This window comes from Canis lupus, chromosome 24 (assembly GCF_048164855.1).
Source record: "Canis lupus baileyi chromosome 24, mCanLup2.hap1, whole genome shotgun sequence".
Lineage (NCBI taxonomy): Eukaryota > Metazoa > Chordata > Mammalia > Carnivora > Canidae > Canis > Canis lupus.
The window spans coordinates 8274176-8292816 of NC_132861.1; the positions used below are offsets into that span (position 1 = coordinate 8274176).

The 18641-nt window shown below is 38.4% G+C and overlaps 1 protein-coding gene across 9 annotated transcripts in view; it reads left to right on the plus strand.

Moving 5' to 3' along the window:
- Positions 1 to 2000: 2000 nt before the first annotated feature.
- Positions 2001 to 18641, plus strand: part of STARD13 (StAR related lipid transfer domain containing 13) — a 513518-nt gene continuing 496877 nt past the window's right edge. For 5 of the 9 annotated variants that reach the window (XM_072795476.1, XM_072795479.1, XM_072795482.1 and 2 more), the window contains exons 1-2: positions 2001 to 2190; positions 3384 to 3665. The gene's annotated coding sequence lies outside the window, so the exon portion shown is untranslated. The remainder of the gene's footprint in view (positions 2191 to 3383; positions 3666 to 18641) is intronic. The other 4 variants (XM_072795474.1, XM_072795471.1, XM_072795475.1 and 1 more) reach the window with 1 other exon arrangement.

Sequence of the window (18641 nt, forward strand, 5' to 3'; positions counted from 1 at the left end):
ATGGGACTACATCAAACTAAAATGCTTCTATACAGTTAAGGAAACTATAAATAAAATTAAAAAGCAATCCATAGAACAGGAAAGAATATGTGCAAACAGTGCATCCGATAATGGGTTAATATTCAAACTATACAAAGAGTTCATACAACTCAATAGCAAAAAAAAAAAATTAAAAATTAAATGAGCAGAGAGCCTGAATAGACTTAACTTCAGTGAAGACATACAAATAGCAAACAGTACATGAAAAGGCAATCAACAACACTAATCATTAGGGAAATGCAAATCAAAATCACAATGAGCTATTACCCCTCACACCTGTTAGATTGTCTATTATCAAAAAAGATAATAGAAAGCAAATTATCTGACCCCAGATCATTGCAGCTTATGTAATATTACATGGATCAGGAGGTTCACGCAAATGGGCCCAGTAAATATACAGAACCATGAAGATAATACATAAGATGTTTTAAGCTTTTATGTTTGGGGGCAGTTTGCCATGCATCATGAATAACTTACATTGTTTTTCCTTTGTTCCCTTATTTCTTTGTATTTATCAATTTCTCAAATAGTCATAGAATCTTACAGTCACAACAAAGTTAATTCAATCGAAATCTCGTTTATTTTTTATTTTATTTTTAAATTTGTGGTGAGGACTCTCTCCAATTAGTACCAAAGCTATGTGTAAAAGAATGATTTCCATCCATTCTACTCCTTGGTCCCTTGAGCCCTAGTGGCAATATATGTTACTGGTTACCATGCTGCTCAGAGCTAAGTGAATTACCTTCACTCCCTCTGTTGATTTTGTGAAAGCAACATAAGATTTGAAGATGGCCAATTTATGTTGACTCTCAGCTGTACACTCATTATTGACCAAAACATTCCTAGAGACCTATAGATGGTCATAGGAAACATGAATGTTTAAAAAGCTTGGATTATGGCAGAAGGCAGTCAACTACTATAATGAAGAACATTGTTTTAAACAAATGCAAACTAAAAATCCATAATAGAATGAAATTGAAAAATATTAGAGAAAATAATCCTCATAAAAATATATCTAAACCAATTTTTCTTCCAAAGACTTGCTTTATCACTTTAATTTCACTGCATTTATAATACATATGTTACTTCTAGTTTTTAGTTTTTTTGCATATTCACTAATGCATTCAGCCAATATTTACTAAGTTCCTTTCCTGTGCCAAGCATGGACTGTGCTAGGTTGTAGAAATAAAAATGTGAGTAAGAGAGTATTAGTTTAATGAAACAAGAACACACACAAAAAATCAAAATTCAATTTAGGGACTAAACTAAGAGAAAAATAAAGGATACTCTATAATAAAGGCAGCTTGAGAGGCTAAAGGAAATTCCCTGAGATGAAATGACTCAGACTGCAGCCAAGTCTTGAAAGATCAAAGGCTTTGCCTACCCATCTCGATCTTTGGTCCACAGTCTCCTTGCCAGGGTTCATCAGGCAGGGCAAATATTTATTGAGCATGTTTTCAGGGCTCTGGCCTTGGTCCCTGGTGACTCAGCACTCCTCTCCCTCAACAAGGATGAGTCCTCACTCACAAAGAGGGATCCTACACCCAGTCAGAGCTCATCCAGTGGCTCAGGAAGGATTGTACTGGTCAGACCATGAGGACTGAGTATTCCTAACTTTAGTTTTCTATTGACCAAGGAGAGAGTTATTTAGTCAACTTTGTTTGGCACACATCTCCAACCCACTGTATCAAAACATCTCTCTTTTATTGAGCAAGTCAATAAACTTTTCTTCCCCTCAACCAAACATAGCTACTTATCATAAGCTCTATTGGACCTTTTGCTTTTACTTTCAGTATTTCAATCTTGAGATAAGACTGGTAGCATTGCATCTGATTGCTTTTGATATTCCTGGAACAACATTTTTTTCTCCCCCTATATGGGTTCTTCTGCCTTTTTTCACTCATCAGATTCTTAGAATGCTAGTGATCTCATGGATTCCACACGAGTCCTATCCAAAGAAAATCAGTCATGTGAGGTCATCAATGGTGTGGACACTACCATAAAGCAGGGGAGTGAGGATCCCTAATTTCACCACAGAAGTACTAGGGAGCCTCTTATCTCGACTGCCAAGCATGCTGGAAGTTTCTCTAAGGGCCAATTTCCCTGGATTATTTATTTCCTAGCAGGAGAAGACTCAAGATCATCTATACTGTAAGTGCCACATTGGCAGCCTGCAGGGCAAATTTAACCAACAGATAGATTTTGCTGGGTATTCATGGCATTCATTAAACATTTTGAGTAAGGAGATTTCTAAAACTTAGATTTCACATAAAAATCTGAATTTCTAGCTTTTTAAAAATCAGAGGATTTGGTATAATTCATTCCATCACAAAATAGGATCAGTCACTGTGGAATAATAGTTACTTTTGAAATAGAGACCGGTGTTTTCCATCTCACTTTAGCCCAAAGTTCAGTTTGGCTGAACTTTGCATTTCCGTTTCTATTCCTGAACTAGTCCAACTCCTTCATTTTAGAGAAAATGAAACTGAAGTCCAGAGACTCCTGGGCTTACAGTTGGTTGTAAACCAGAGTCAGAACTTCAACATGGGTCTCTTTGTCCCACTCTCTACTTTAAGATGTTGCCTTTCTTTTATTTATACCCAGAACCAACTGCTCACCATGATTAATTGCTTCAGGCTAGAGTCCTCTAGGAAGGGCTGCAGAAAGGCCAAACAAACATCAAACTCTAAGCGGAGAGTAATCATGGCTCAAGTCTTAATATGGATTTTGAAGAGGTTTGATTATTTTGATGTATTTTTTTTCCACCCAATGCCTCTTTTCTTTTCTGTGGCACATTGTAGCAGGTGGATGCGAAAGTAAAACCAAATGTTTTCCTGGTCCCTGTACATCTATGTCACACGAGAGGACATGGACCTCCTCTTCACAATGACTTCTGGTTAGCTTGATATGGAAAGCCCTCTTGAAATATTATGTCAATGTCACGGGTTGATTTTATGACACAGATGCAGTAGATTTTTATTTTATCTTTGGGCTTGGTGCGGCCTAGTTAGCACACTTTATTGTACACTCATAATTGTGAACTTCCTGCCGATAAAACCTTCTGTCTGTTGTTAGGGAGTAGACACTTTTCTAAGAGGTGAGATGGAGCTCTAACTTTAGAGCCCTCTTCCCAGCAGGCAGGAGCATAGCAGAGTTCCAAGAGATAAGCTTTTCCTCTTATCTCAACATATTAGTGAGTTGTTATAAGTCTTACTTGTTCCCCAGGAAGCTAACAGAAAAAATAATTCCCTATATTTTTAATGAATGAGAGGTCCATCCCAACAAAAGCATGAGAACTACAGATTGGCTAGAGCTGTTTTTAATAATCCTTTCTTTCCCCTAAGATTTGGCCGGGACCTCACAATGAGGTGCTTTGTGAGCCTCACGCCAGGGTTGATTTGGCACCTCCGTTACAAAGAGCATGTGCAGACTGTGACAGGCTTTCAGGAAAGCCACATCCCACATGTGCTCCTCTGGTTCCCTCATTGGTGTTCGGGAAGAGGAGGTTGGTTCCTCCCCGTGAGCTGGGTGCTATGACAGATTAGACTTTTATGCGAGAAAATAAATCCTGCACATTTGATGTACTACTTTAGACTTAAAGACCTCCTGGGACCTGAAATTGGAAGGTAAGCAGTGCTTTGCCACAATTCTTGAACTTTGAAACTGTGAATGTAATTTGAGGATGTTCCTTGAAATTCTTTGTTGTTTAATGTGAAACTTTAACATGCTGCCTCTCCTGCTGCCTTTAAGAATAACAGCTCACTGTCAAACATGCACATACAGCTCTGGTTTAAAAAAACCAAACCAAACCAAACCAAACCAAACCAAATCAAAACAACAAAGCCACTGCTTAAAGAAGAAAAATTCTTTCATAATGAAATTAGTCACGTTGATTTGTTGTACTTTTCAACTTGTGTGGAAGTGTCCAGGATGGGATGGGTTTTTCTCTCTGCTTTGAGGAATCAGTGTCCTTTAAAACAGGATTAAATTATCTTTGCCACTTGAAAATGGGTGTGTGTGGAGGATTAATTCTGTAGAGAGAAAAGCCCAGTGGAATTGCAACCAGATGTCAGTCCAGATCTGTGGGTCTTTGTCCCAAGTGTGGCTTGGTGCTTGCTGAGGCACGGGAAGGGATTAGAGAAACCCATCGCCACAGTTGTGTTAGCACCTCTCTGCAAGGCCTGGAGAATCTGTCGGGATCAGGTGTGGCTGTGTGTGGACCACTTCCTTGTGATTGTGGCAAATTAAGCTGGGAAGCTGGAAGTTATTACAATGCAAATTAAGAGCCAGTGGTTTGTCGGATATAAAATGATGTAGAGCAAGTTCAATCTATAAGGCAGTTCTGTGTCTAATGTTAATGAAATCCAGTCTTTTTGTAGAAATTTACAGGAACTTTAATGTTTCTGTTCAAATTTGATCAGACTCCAAGTCTATGCTTGTAGCTCTGTAAATACTCTATTTCTAAGAGGGCATCACTGTAAAATATTTCTCTGTTGTAGGAAGAAATGATGTTAAACCTTCTGTGTTCTGGAGACCATACAGGAGAAACCCTCCACTATAGTCACACTGTTTTTTTTTTTTTTCTTAAATCTTTGTCCAGATGTTTCTCCTGCTTTCCTACTTTGTCTCTTCCCTGCGGACTAAGTTATTGTGGAGATCTCAAGCTTCCCCTGAGGTCCCCAACCCCTTTCTGTGTTCTTCTCACTGTCAGCATCAACGGGGCATCCACACAAAACCTTCAGATTCTTGCTCACTATTGTATTTCTCACTCCAGCCCCCTAGGCACAGTCCTGTGATACAGGTTCCCTCTCAGTTTACAGGCTGAGAAGGTAAGGCCCAGAGGAGCTAGGGCACCCCACCTAAAGTCTGAAGGAACAGCAGTGGGGGAATGGCCTAGATGCCATTATCTCCCCTTCCCCAGGCTTTCTCCCTTCTAGGACGAAGCTGCCTCACTTGGCTCCAGGTATTTCCATGAGCCTACCCTTTGAGCCATATTACTGATTAGCTGCACACAGGTTAGGCGAGGTACTCATTCACTCCTAGGATCAGAATGTTGAAGCTACCTTTAGTCTGGAGGGAAGAAAATATCCCCCCCAAGCATGCAACAGGGAATGTGGGGGGGACGGGGTCTTCTGGAACCAAGAGTGGCTATCTTAGGCTTTTTCTCCTGCTCTTGTTACTCTGTTTCCTGCTAGTCTCAGCACACATTTTAGAAACAGCTCAAGCAAAAAAGGTGAAGATTCCTAAGGAAATGAGGCTGGGGTTGTTTACTTGGTACAGCTGGGAAACCCAGGATGCTGGTCTCAGAAAGATAAGCAGTGGGCTTGGATTAGCATTCCAATGTGCCATTGCCTTACAGAAAGAGTTATTTTTAACTTGACAACATTTCTACACATCTGCAATCCAAATACCGTGTACATGAGAATAAATATTTAGGCACTGTGTTAGCTTCATTAAGCAGACACTACATCAGAGCCATTCTTGTAATTCTTTTTCTTGTTTTAATAAAATTAAAAGGAAAAAAAAAGGAGGTTAGGGGTAGAAAATGGGCCAAAACAGAGGTGAAATATATTGTCAATAGCAGTTCAGGAGAAAAAATGACCTAATCAGAGACCAGAAATTTTTTTTTTCAAGATTTCTCTATTTCTTTTATCAAAGATGACATCTCTCCCTTGAAAAATTCACTCAGCTTCTTGGGTTTTTCATCTTTGATAGCCCTGAGTCTTTTCCTCATAGTTGCAATTCCCAAAAGGTAGACAAAGGCACTGGAATTATAGGTGCTAGGAATAAGAATTCTCTGTCGTTCTAACAACCAAATCCTGATGAAATCACCACCATTCTAGAACTCACATTTAAAGAATGTCTCATTTGTCTCTAGAACCAATCATTCCCTTTATGTTTGTTGTTATTACTTTTTCCTTTTCATTCATTACTGAATGAATGAAAGCCTGAAGGAATAGGAAATTAGCTGTGATGATTTCACATCCCTCAATCATTTTACAGGTTTCCACTGAGATTACATGGGCATGCCAGTCTATTGAACAAACACTGAGAGATATGATTATTTTAAGCAAACCCTAGGAAGGCAAAGGCAACAATGTAAAAGTTAATGATACTGACTGAGTCCTTTTACAGAGAAGATAGAAAATAATTTAAATATTTTGTCTTATGTAATATGGTATATTACGCAAAATCATATAAAGTGCAACCTATCACCTATTTGCCTGGAAGCAGCACTTAGAAGGCTCAAGAAGGGTTGGCTGGCAACTAAGGAGCTTTTGGTGACTCCTTATACACTTTCCCTCTCAGACAACTATAAATATAGACCAGGAAGTAAGGGCAGGGCCAAGCAGGAATTATGGCCCCTGGAACCACACTGATTTTTAAAATAATAGTAATAATAGTTAAGGTGGGTTAAGAGAAAATAGCATGGGAAAACTATGGGGTGGGAGAATATGAAATGTATATCATATTCTTGAGTTCATTCTGTAGAGACACTAGGGGATGGATAAGTTGCACAATTTCCTTGAGAATAGGTCAATGTAAAATACTTAGAAGAGAGTGCTTGGACAGCCTCCTAGCTGAATTTATCAACATTTATTTTCAAGTAGGAGGTTATTCCCCATTGGTGTCTTCAGACAGCTTCGAAAGGAACTTATACATACTACTAAACTTCCTCAAACTGGCAAGATTCTAAAATGGGTTAGTAAAGGAATGGTTTGTAGAGTGTCCAAACGTGATGCCAGTGGATCCCTAGTATCCAGCATAGGTTCACTTAAAAGAGAATCATCAGGATAATTGCATCTTTTCCTCTAATGTATTACTGGCCTGGTAGATGGTAGCATGTTATTTAGCCAAGAATAATTTGGTCAAAAGCAAATTGGTCAACACAACAAATTAGTGAAAATTAGTATCTTCAGTCATTATACATTCAGGTATGAATGATAAAACATGGGACAGGTTTACAGCACTGTAAGACTCTTTAAATGCTCTTTTATAGTTTCTAGAGTTCATCTTCAAACAATTGTTCTGTTTACACTGTGAAAAATTTAAACAATTAAGGAAATGTTTAGGGAATGAGAATCCAACAAAAGGAGCTAAATACTTGAAACAAATAGAGTGATTGAACAATTGACTACAAATGTGATTTATGATTTATGTATTACTTTAGACTTTTTAAGCAACACATGCTTGTTATAGAAAATTATAATACAAAAAAAGAAAATTATAATACAAACCAGGACAAATTTTTAAAGATAATTCCACTAAATAGTGTCAACCAATGATCGTGCATTAGTGTATAACAGCCTTCCATATGTATTTCCTATGGCTATATATGATATTTTACCTACCATATGGTATTTGAAACTTAGCACATTTTTAAAAACAATCATCCATTGTTGGAAAATTTGCATTCTTCTAATTAATTGCTGAACAATTATGTTATTTCAGTTAGTCTGCATTATAAGCAATGCTTGATAGGAACAATGGGAAATGAATTAGAAATTTTAAAAATCAAATTATTGAGAAAAAAACAAAATATTGACAAAAATATATAAAGCATAAAATGGGTCACAACTCTTTCCAGTAGTACACAAAAATGGCCAACCTTGAAAACACACTGATTGGTATTATTCTTCTTTATCTAGATCATTGTTTTGACAAAATTGTCTTCTTAACCAAATTGCTTTTTGTCAAATTGTTTTTAGTCAAAGTAAATCTGGCTGAATTAGTAGGAAACAATAGTTCAAGGAAATGGAACAGACAAAATGCTCATGAACTTCAGTGGGGCATTGTGTAATTTCTTCGTGATATAATTGGAGACAAGATTAAGAAATATGAGCTGAGTTAGTGCAATTAAGCAGATTAATAACTGGTTGAATGAACATACTTAGAAAGTGCTTCTTAGCAACCAGGAGTGTGTGTATGTGTGTGGGGGGCAGCCTCATGGCTTATAAAAAACTCTATTCTTAGTCCTATCCTAATAAATATTTTGGTCAGTGTCTTGGGTAAATGTATGTTAAACAGATTTCTGGATATAAAGCCAAAAAGAATGAATACATTAGTGTGTTGACATCATCAAAATCCAAACCGATTTTAACAGGTTGGAATAATGATCTGAATTTACCTAGACTATGCAACAGTGGTAAGTATAAGACTACTTTGACATCAATATAAATGCTCAAGTACTCATTGGAAGAACATGTACTTGTAAAATAAGACTTTAGGATTTTGGTTGATAGTAAATTCCATATGGTGAAGACAAAGAGGGCAATGTGCTTTTTGGTGACATTGCTAAAAGCATAGGGGAGGAGTGCAAATGGAAAATGCTATACCAAGCCCTGTGCTAGCTCTAGTACAAGCTTCTCATCATTATGCCATCCCCTGTGTGACTTCCACTGCTTCTTTTTTTTTAAGATTTTATTTATTTATTCATGAGAGACACAGAGAAAGAGCCCGAGACTCAGACAGAGGAAGAAGCAAGCTCCCTGCAGGGAGCCCAATGTGGGACTCCATCCCAGGACCCAGCATCATACCCTGAGCCAAAGGCAGTTGACACTCAACCACTGAGCCACGTAGGCATCCCACTTCCATTGCTTGAGTACATGTGTCATCCTTGAACTACCCTCGAATTCCAAAGTCCAAATGATGGACCAATCAATACTTTCCAGTACAAAAGATCTCTTTATTTCAATGTTACTGAGGCACCTGTGGTAAATATGGAGAAGACGGCAGTACCTAGCCTATCAGGGTGGGAGAAATCTTCAGAGTCTCTACAAGATGGAGAATAATGGGGCAGCCTGGGTGGCTCAGTGTTTTAGTGCCACCTTCAGCCCAGGGCCTGATCCTGGAGACCTGGGATCGAGTCCCACGTCAGGCTCCCTGAAGGGAGCTTGCTTCTCCCTCTGCCTGCGTCTCTGCTTCTCTCTCTTTTGGTATGTGTCTCTCATGAATAAATAAAATAAAATCTTTAAAAAAAAAAAAGATTGAGGATAATGATTAGATTTTGTAACAAAGCATGGTTGGACAGTTAGGGCCCTGCAGGGACAGAGTCATAAAAGAAAATACTCTTCATATCATGACAGTTAATGAGCATTAAGATTCTAGGTGGAGTGGAACAAGCTGAGGAAGTCTAGGAGGACCATGTTAGATCCAGGAGATGATGAGTACCACATCAGCTAAACCCAGGCATGAGAGGCTTGACAAAGTTTGAGCACATTCTGAAATGATTTAAAGACTCAGGAGAAAATGGAAACCATCCATGAGCTGGTCTCTTCTGCCTGTCCCGCTGCTAGAACTATGTTTATCTACTTGGGAAAGGTTTCTGTATTCCTTTTGATTTGTTTCTACAAGAGTTGCTTTCCTGAGCCTGTGCTCTTTTTCACTCATCTGTATCTGCTGATTATTGGCTTGAGGCTCTCTTTAGTTCTGGTCTGCAAGTGATTCTCAGCAGGCTATGATTACCATTGCTCTTAATCCGGTGTCTCTGGAAGGAAGGCAATACCTAGTGTGGTTTAAAGCATAGGTGTAGGGCAGCCCGGGTGGCTCAGCAGTTTAGTGCCACCTTTGGTCCAGGGTGTGATCCTGGAGCCCCGGGATCGAGTCCCATATTGAGCTCCCTGCATGGAGCCTGCTTCTGTCTCTGCCTTTCTCTCTCTCTGTGTCTCTCATTAATAAATAAATAAAATCTTAAAAAAAAAATAAAGCATAGGTGTAGGGTTAGAGCCGGGCCCTGCCACTTGCCAACTTGGGGGAAATGCACTCATTTTCTTGGTCTGTTTCCTCACGGGTAAAAAATAAAATCATAATAGTATTAACAAGTTAGGGTTGTCGTCATGAGAATTAAATAAACTCATACATGGTAAGCCACTTACCATAGTGACTGGAACATTTTATTACATTTTAAATTTCTATTTCTGCTTTTAATTATCTTTTATACCAACCTTGTATACCCTCTGAAGATGACCAAATACTGATGTAAAGCAGCATGGTGGCCTTTAGGGCTAGAAGCAATTATAAGGACTAGCCAACTATCACTGTAATAAAAGGTAAGACCCAGGCAGCTTCAACAAAATATAAGGTTTTCAGATAGAAGATGAAGGACTAGCAATTAGCATACTTCACACTCACCTCATCACTCACAGCCCCAGGGAATACTCTTTACAGTCTCCATCTGGAAGCTACTACTATGAGCATAGAATGAACCTCTTCCATATAAGACGACCCAATCCTATTCATGAGGAGTTCTATTACTAATGCTTTATACACAATAATTTTTTTCTGAAATTTTAAGAAAATAGTATACCAAGCTCTCTTGTATCTTGCAATTCAACTTAAACAATTATCAATCCAGAGCCAATCTTGTTTTATCTATGTACTCCCACTGTGCCTACCTCAGATATTTTTGTGATGTTAATCCAAGACATCATCATTTCATCTATAACTATTTCAGTTTGTGCAGACTTGGTTTTAGCATTCTACTTTTTTCCCGGTCAGATGCCATTTTTGATGGATATTTGAAACAATTAGGTTCAAAGTGTTTCAGTGCAACAATTATTCAGCATCCATTAAAAACATAATTTGTAATGGGTTGTATGAAATTTTTGTTCACCAATGAAGAGTTCTCAAGTTCTTTTCATGTTTTTGCTTCTCTGAAATTTGGATGAATTTTAGTTGATGGCAAATGATTGTTTAATTGAATGTTGTTTTTCTTTCTTCATACAAAATCGAATGCTTTATCTCAGAGAACAATGTCTTAGAAATGAAGAAATGCAATAGTTGGGAAGGTAAATGGGCATCACACACACACACCCCTAAAGCTCCCTATTTATACACTTTCCTATATATTTCTATATAAACAAAAAATGAAAATAAATTAAGTTTATTTCATAAGTTCTGAGAGGTCAGGGTAAGTATTTCTGAACATGTTAGGGTACAATCTGGAAAGCCTGGAAAAGAAAAAATCCACAGAAACATTTTATCCCAACAGGTGCAGAAGCATAACTTACACGAAGCAGGAAGCTTACACTTCTCAAGATGAAGTTGTCTCTCCTTTAATAACATTCCCATAGTAAAAACCCTCCTTTCTTTATCATCACCATTGTCTTCACTCATCACTTTAGCTTTCAGAAGTTTGTTAAGTGGAGGTAACTGAAATGGCATTGTGTGATGAATGTGACAGGACAGGAAAATGGGATGTGTGGTGACCCCAGGGAAAGCACATGATGTAGATATGAAATATCCAATGCGTTTTTATGTGACTGCTCTGTTTCTGTATTAGCTAGTTTGACAATCAAACACATCTTCTGGACATTTTTTAAGCTGCATGGTAAACAAGGTTTTTAAAAATTCTCATATATCAGGGGATCACAAGATCTAGGACTAGCTGTGTACCTTTGGACAATTAGCTGAGGATTCTCTGAACCCCAGGTGAAAAAAGTAGACCAAAGAATTAACTCATTCATTACATTAGACTGTAGCCTTCATGAGATGAGGGACTTTTGACTCTTATGTTCCGTGCTGTATTTCCAATACTTAGAGCAGTGGCTAGCACGTAGTAGGTGTTCAATAGATGCTGAATGGATAGATGAATCTTAGTTCCCAAATTCTGGGACAAAGGCTATAGGAGAGACAAATTATTTCTAGTGACTGCAACTGGTCTAAGAATGTTCACCGAACGCTGTGTGAACTGAATAGATAAATGTTTCCCATATAGGTGATTTACCACTTTTCAAACATACAAAGGTTCTTTTGTGGTTAACACAAATTTTAAACCACATAATTAATATTACGTGAAATTCTTCGATTATATGAGCAAACATTACATAGCACTTACTTTGACAGACACTCTAGGAACTTTACTCTTCACAATATCCTATGAATGTTGTACTTTAATTATCCCTATTTTGCATATGAGGTCACTGAGGTAGAGAGGTGAAGTGATGGAAATCCAAGCAACCTGAATACAGACGCCCTGCTTTTAACCACAATGCTCTATTAATATTGCCAAGGAGTCTTCTTTCTAGCTCAGCACGGTAACTCTTATACTAACATGATGTCTAAGATCATGTCTAGCCTATAAATGGTGTGATTCTATACAGGAAGTCCCGATCTATGTATTAGTAATGTTAAAACAGCAGCACAAAGTACTTCACAGAAGCTTTGGCCATTTCTTCTGGGATCCGTGGAGGAGATGTATAAATGTTCCTCCATTTAGAGATTAGGAAGGATTTCCTCCATTTAGAGGTTAAGAAACTGTGGCAAGCCATTCCAAGAAATTCTGCCAAAAAGTCCTGATGTTAAAGGAATGTTTACACCTTACCACATGACTCAGTCTCATTTTAGTAGCAGCTTCTCTTCCTTTAGGAGCACGTCAGGTTATTTTATGCCTTGATTTATTCCAGGTCCTTGTGGTCAAGGGCAAAATATACTGACACATTTAGCTCAATGACTTGCACTGACCCAGCAGAGTGACATTGACTTATGACCTTTTCCCTTGGGACCCTCATTAACCATAAGTTATGACACTCTAGAGAACCCTGGAGAGAGTCAAAGCTTGGAATTCATTTTATTTTTAGTCTAATGGTTCCTTCTTCTCTTATTTCAGATCAGTCCTTTCTCAATGGCTGCCTCTGAAAGCCAGCAAGCTTCTAGTTGGTTAAACATTACTTAGCCTTATTATTGAAACAAAAATAGGAGAGCCAAAATAAAGAAGCACTTTCTTCCATAAGAGAAAAAAATATTTGAGGTAGTAATTACTCCATTGTTTGAAATGATTCTGTAAGCCATTGTCTTTCTGTCAAAATTAGCCAGTACTAAGAAACTGGCAGGAGAAGGGAGTTGGTAGAAAAATATTGTTTTCTTTTTTTTAAAGATTTTATTTATTTATTCATGAGAGACACAGAGAGAGCAATAGAGATACAGGCAGAGGGCTCCCTGCAGGGAGTCTGATGCGGGACTCCATCCCAGGTCTTCAGGATCATGCCCTGGGCTAAAGGCGGCGCTAAACGACTGAGCCACCCGGGGATCCCCCAATTCTTGACTTTTTTGAGGGGGGGGGATCATACACTCCTTGAAAAATGCCTCAGGGTTACTACTTTGAAGACTTTTCATAAATTGCATAAAATGTCCAGAGGTTTAGGTATTCTCTTGTTCTAAGCCCCATCCAACAAGGAGTATTAAATAAAACACAATGAAGAACTGACTTAAATAAGAAGCAGGCCTTTGAGGAGCCTGGATCGTATTATTGGATGATTTCCTGATTGGCACTTGAACTTGAAACAAGTTGGATCAATAACAGGGACCCACCCCCTCTGGCCGTCCTTTATTTTCATCATTCAGACATTAACAAGATAGTTTATAAACAGTCTTTTGCATTGTTTCATGTTATTTTTTTGGCCAAGAGGAGAAAGCTGACTTTAAGTATGGTACCTGAGGTTCAAAGTGGGCAATGGACTTGCTCCAAGCAGTGGTAAGAACAAGAGAGAGCCCCAGCACTGAAGCCAAGTCTGTTGGATTTCTTCGCAGTAAGAGACAGCACTGTTAAGTCCATCAGATGCAGCAAGCTAGAAATGCCTTAAAAGGAATTTTCATCCAATGCAAAATCAACATAGTTCCATAGTTCTCAGAAGGAAACCTCAAACGATACATGCTATTATATGGAACTCTTAGTGTTTTGTTCTTTCTCTCTGTGACACCAAAAATTCAACAATAGTAAAAACTCCATGAATGTGTCTGCTACTAAATCCTTACTTAGTGTAGTGTGATGTGTGACATGGGCCACAAAGAGGAAATAGGTAGAATGTAAAAAGCCTCCATGGGTAGTTTCACTGAGTGGAAGGGGCAGTAGAATAGAAATAATGGCATTGAAAAATTAGTGCCTCCTCAGCACTTTTCCTTTCAGATCCTCAGTGTTGACTGTAAAGGACTGTGATTTCTTATGTCAAAGAAATTTCTGTATTTTATCTCTGAAGGGACTGGGGACAGCCACCAGTGTTCATATAACCCAGCTCCCATTCCTCCTGTAGAGGTAACACTTGGACACTTCCTTTCCTGTTACAAGCTGTCCAGCTCTCATCAGAGGGGTGAGGTGAGACTTTGTCATGGAGGAAGAACAGTTGCTGCAGCATCAGGCTTAGGCAAGTACAAAAAAGCTGACCTCCTCATTCAAAGGAGTTTGGAATCAAGAGCCTCTCATTTCCCTTTTGGTGAAACGATAAACTAGATGGGATCTGAGAGAGCCCATCTGCCTTCCTCCTTCCTGTTATCCCTCCTCCCTCTTCCTTTCCCACTTTCTCTCTCTCTCCCTGTTCAGAAATTATGAGCAGGGAATATATTTGTAGATAGTAAAGATCTGTTGGACTTCCTCTCTATGGTGACAGGCTAGATCTTTTTGAGGACCAGAATTTCACTACCTCATGATAGACAAGTTTCATTTTAAAGATTCAGGAGACAGGTGTTCCAAAGGTTAAGAGAGGGCCCAAAGTTACAGAGTCAGCTTGGGGGCTAGAAGTGATTCCTAGCGATGCCTTCCCTCAATTTCACCAAATTGCCTCCCTAGATATTGCTATTAGGAAGAGTGAAGGCTGATATGGAATGTGGAAATAAATGAAGACCACCCAAATGAGAAAAAATGGAAGTAATTTATTCGACATTTACTATAGCAGGAGAATCAGCCACCAATCACATGCATTTGGCAGAGATTCAAAGGCAAGCAGAGGAGTTGGGAAGCTTACAGGGGAAAAAAGAGAAGTCTCAGGGTATGACCCCATTGAAGGTTTTTGGCATGCTGAGGCTGGAGGAGGGCTAGCTAGAAGTGGACCTTCCTATATGATTGCTTAGAGGAGCATTTTTGGCTGATTAGTCCTGAGTTGAAGCAAGTATTAAAAATTGGGAAGCTGACAGTCACTGGCTAAGTCCCAACTGCTCTGGGCCATTGCTGCAGAGGCTATGGTTGGCTTCCTGCACTGTTTGCTGCAGAGAAGGTGCATCAGACCTCTTTTGTCACATACAACCTGGTCATTGTCACCTTGTATGTTCTGTCTCCTAGGAGGGATTGCTAACAAATACAGCCGTGCCTCAGTCTCTTGGAGATGTATCAGTAATATCTTTGAGTCTTCCTTCCCCTTTGTTCTCTGTGTTTTATCTATCACAGTTCTTTCCTTGAGCAATCTCTCTGACAGTCACACATTTCCTCCCACCAAAGCCTTGTCCAGACATATCATGTTCTCTTCCAGAACTGCCAAAACTCTGACCTAGCTAAGTTCGTCCCTCCACTCACCTGACCCTTAAGTCCATCCAGCAAACAGGCCCCTCTTAGGCTAATGTCCCCAAACCAGCTGCCTTTTGTGACACTGAAGCCCAAAGCAAATGAAACAACACATCATAGCTTTATCCTAATAAGTCCAGGTCAAATTTGTAAAGCCTGACTTTCAAAGTCCCACATTACCAACCCCACTTTATTCCCCCCCCATCCCTTGGGACAATGGCCTCCCTAGCTCACCAGCACTAGGGCAGGAACCTATGCAAAGGAAGGCCCTGGAACAGGCTCCCAGGGAGTTAAGAGTTTGGTCCTCATTTAATCCATGTGCTTTATTTATGTTGCACGGCCGCAGACTGTACCCTTGTACCTGGTAGTCACCACATAGAAATATGTCATAAGATCAACTGCAACTCATCTTTTAGATTTTTAAGTATTTTTTGACTTAGAAGAAGTCATATGAAGGCATTCTTTATATTCATCCTTTCAGGTGATTATAACAAACCTGGGAGAAAGTTAGTGCAATATTGTCCCCATTTTATAGGTGAGAAAATTCATGCTTTCACAAATTAAGTGATTTACCCCAGAGTTACACAGATAGTAGATGTGAAGAATAAATGAGTAAACAATATTTTCATAGTCTCTATTCTTAAAACCATGCTCTGGGTATTCAGCTGACCACTTGTATGTATATTTTTTCTGACTGCTGTAGAACATTTGGGCAATATAGAAAAGAGTAAAAATCACTCTAGAAAGAAAGAAATCACCTAGAATCATACTCCCCTAAGAATAACCACTGTTAACATTTTGTGTATTTCTTTGCAGTTTCATGTTTACTATTTTGAAATAATTGATCCCAAAGTCTATATAGTTTGCATTCCTCTTTGTTAATTCAATATATGACTAAGGCATTTCCCCATGTTTAAAAATTCATAATAAAAAATTCATGACAAATATTCGATGCATAATACTTTCTCTTTTGCACATATAAAATATAATAAACTATCTCCGAGCAACTAAACCTTTGCTTAGTTTATGGAATTTGTATTTTTTAAAATGCTGCCTCAATATTTTGTTCATACACTATCTTGGACCCTTTACTAAGAATAGGTCTAAAAAAAATTAAAAATTAAAAAAAATAAAAAAAGAAAAAAAAAGAATAGGTCTAAGATTTCTATCATTGAAAACAATATTGTTTGATATTAGAAAGCTATTTTCTAGAAAAGGTACTTTAATTCAAACTACTATCAGCAGCAGAAGGTAATAAACACCTCATCACACTCTCATTGACCCTGAATTTGATGTGTTCTCAAAACCTTGCCAAGTTTATGGAGAAAACAGTGTCTCATTTTAACCTGTAGTATTATTTTTTGCTGCTATTGAGACCAATTTTTCTCTCATACATTTATCAGCTTTTTCTATTTCCTTTTTGGGAAAACTTTGTCTCCTTATCCATGATGGGATTGTGGCAGGTTTCAAATTAATGAGTATGAGCTTTAGAATTTATTTTTACCCCTTTGTGATCTCTTCTGAGGCAACTTTGAAGGAAGTATAATAGAGAATGGTGTGCCCACTATTTCTACAGATTTGTTGTTTTTCAAGAAAGCAGCTGAAAGCATGGAGGCCACATCTGGTACAGAGAGTGAGGGTTTTCTCAGTAAAACTGAATTGAAAGGACCTCAAGAACAGTCGTTCTATCTTTTTTTTTTTTTATATATATATCCTTAATAGAGGCTTAACCCACCCAAGGCCACACTGAAGTACATTAACAAACACGTGGTTTATCAGCTTAGGAAAATGGGGAGAAATATAAAGGTCAAACAAAGGCCTGTGATTTGCCAGAGAGCAAATCAAGGTTATCCTGTACCCTTGACCAGCCACACACTAATTGGATTTCCTACCTCTTCTGGTCAAGTCTGTTTAAGAAGAGTATTAATGCTTTCAAACAGTATTTTTACATCTCTGATAGTCTTTCAATTACAAAGTTTTCAAAACAAAGCAAAATTTAACTTCATTTCATACATGCAATAGAGTTTCTACATATAATCAAGTTAACATGTAGAACTTCAAACTGATCAGGGCTCTCTGGTAAATAGTTTTGGGGCCTGGGCAAGAAATAAATGATGATATATCATCATTTGAGCCTGAATGTATATTAGAATTTAATCAGATTTGTTTTTCTTTCTGGGAGGTCATATTGTTCTTCTCTCCTACCCTTCCCATCACACAGACATATACTCCCTAGTAGAGTCCCTACCTACCCCCAAATTTTCAGGACTAACAACATTCAGTAAATGTCAGAGCTTGCCTTACCTTCTAACTTCCTCTTCCATTGACCAACTTTACAAACCCTGCTTTTCAGGTCAATCATTTGGGAAGGTGGACTTTATCAGTATTTGTTTCTAAAAGAGAACCAGAAGTTGAGAGGCAAATCCTTCATATCTCTTTTCTTGTAAACCAACATTGTGATTTGGTATCTGGCTTAGGTGATTCCAAATCACTAGGCTCAGACCCCTTTATTCTTACTGGCATTTGAACTTGCTTTCTGTATTTAGGAGCAGTTGATTCTGTTTTTATTGTGACACTATGAGCTCTGGCTCTTTGAGCAGTCTTCCTTGAGAAATCTAAAAAATAAAGTTGTCAGATAAAATACAAGGCACCCAGTTAAATTTTAATTTCAGGTAAATATCAAATAAATTTTTAGTATAAGTATGTCCCAAATATGGCATGGAACATACTTATAAAAAGTTATTTGTTGTTTTTCTGGAATTCAGTTTTATTTTATTTTTTTTTAATTTATTTATGATAGACACACAGAGAGAGAGAGAGAGAGAGAGAGAGAGGCAGAGACATAGGCAGAGGGAGAAGCAGGCTCCATGCACCGGGAGCCGACGTGGGATTCAATCCCGGGTCTCCAGGATCTCGCCCTGAGCCAAAGGCAGGCGCCAAACCGCTGCGCCACCCAGGGATCCCTGGAATTCAGTTTTAACTGGATATATTTTTATTTGCTAAATTTAACTACCCTATCAAGGAAGCAGCACCATTGAGGAACTAACAGCACAAATCAAATACTTATTTAGTGTCCTACCTCCCTGACACAGCAGTGAGAACCACCAGCAGGTGTTACCATCAAAGAAAAACAAGTGCACATCACAAGGATGTAGGCCTGATCAGGACCAGCAAATGAAGGTAGAACTTAGACAGCCAGGGAAACCAGAGGATTCAGGATGGCTCCCACTGACATAGGATTATTCTAATCAGAGAGATTTTAACAATTAGAGAAATTTTAATTGTCAGAAATCTCTTTTTAGACAGTGAAAAACTATAAGAACTAGCATAAATA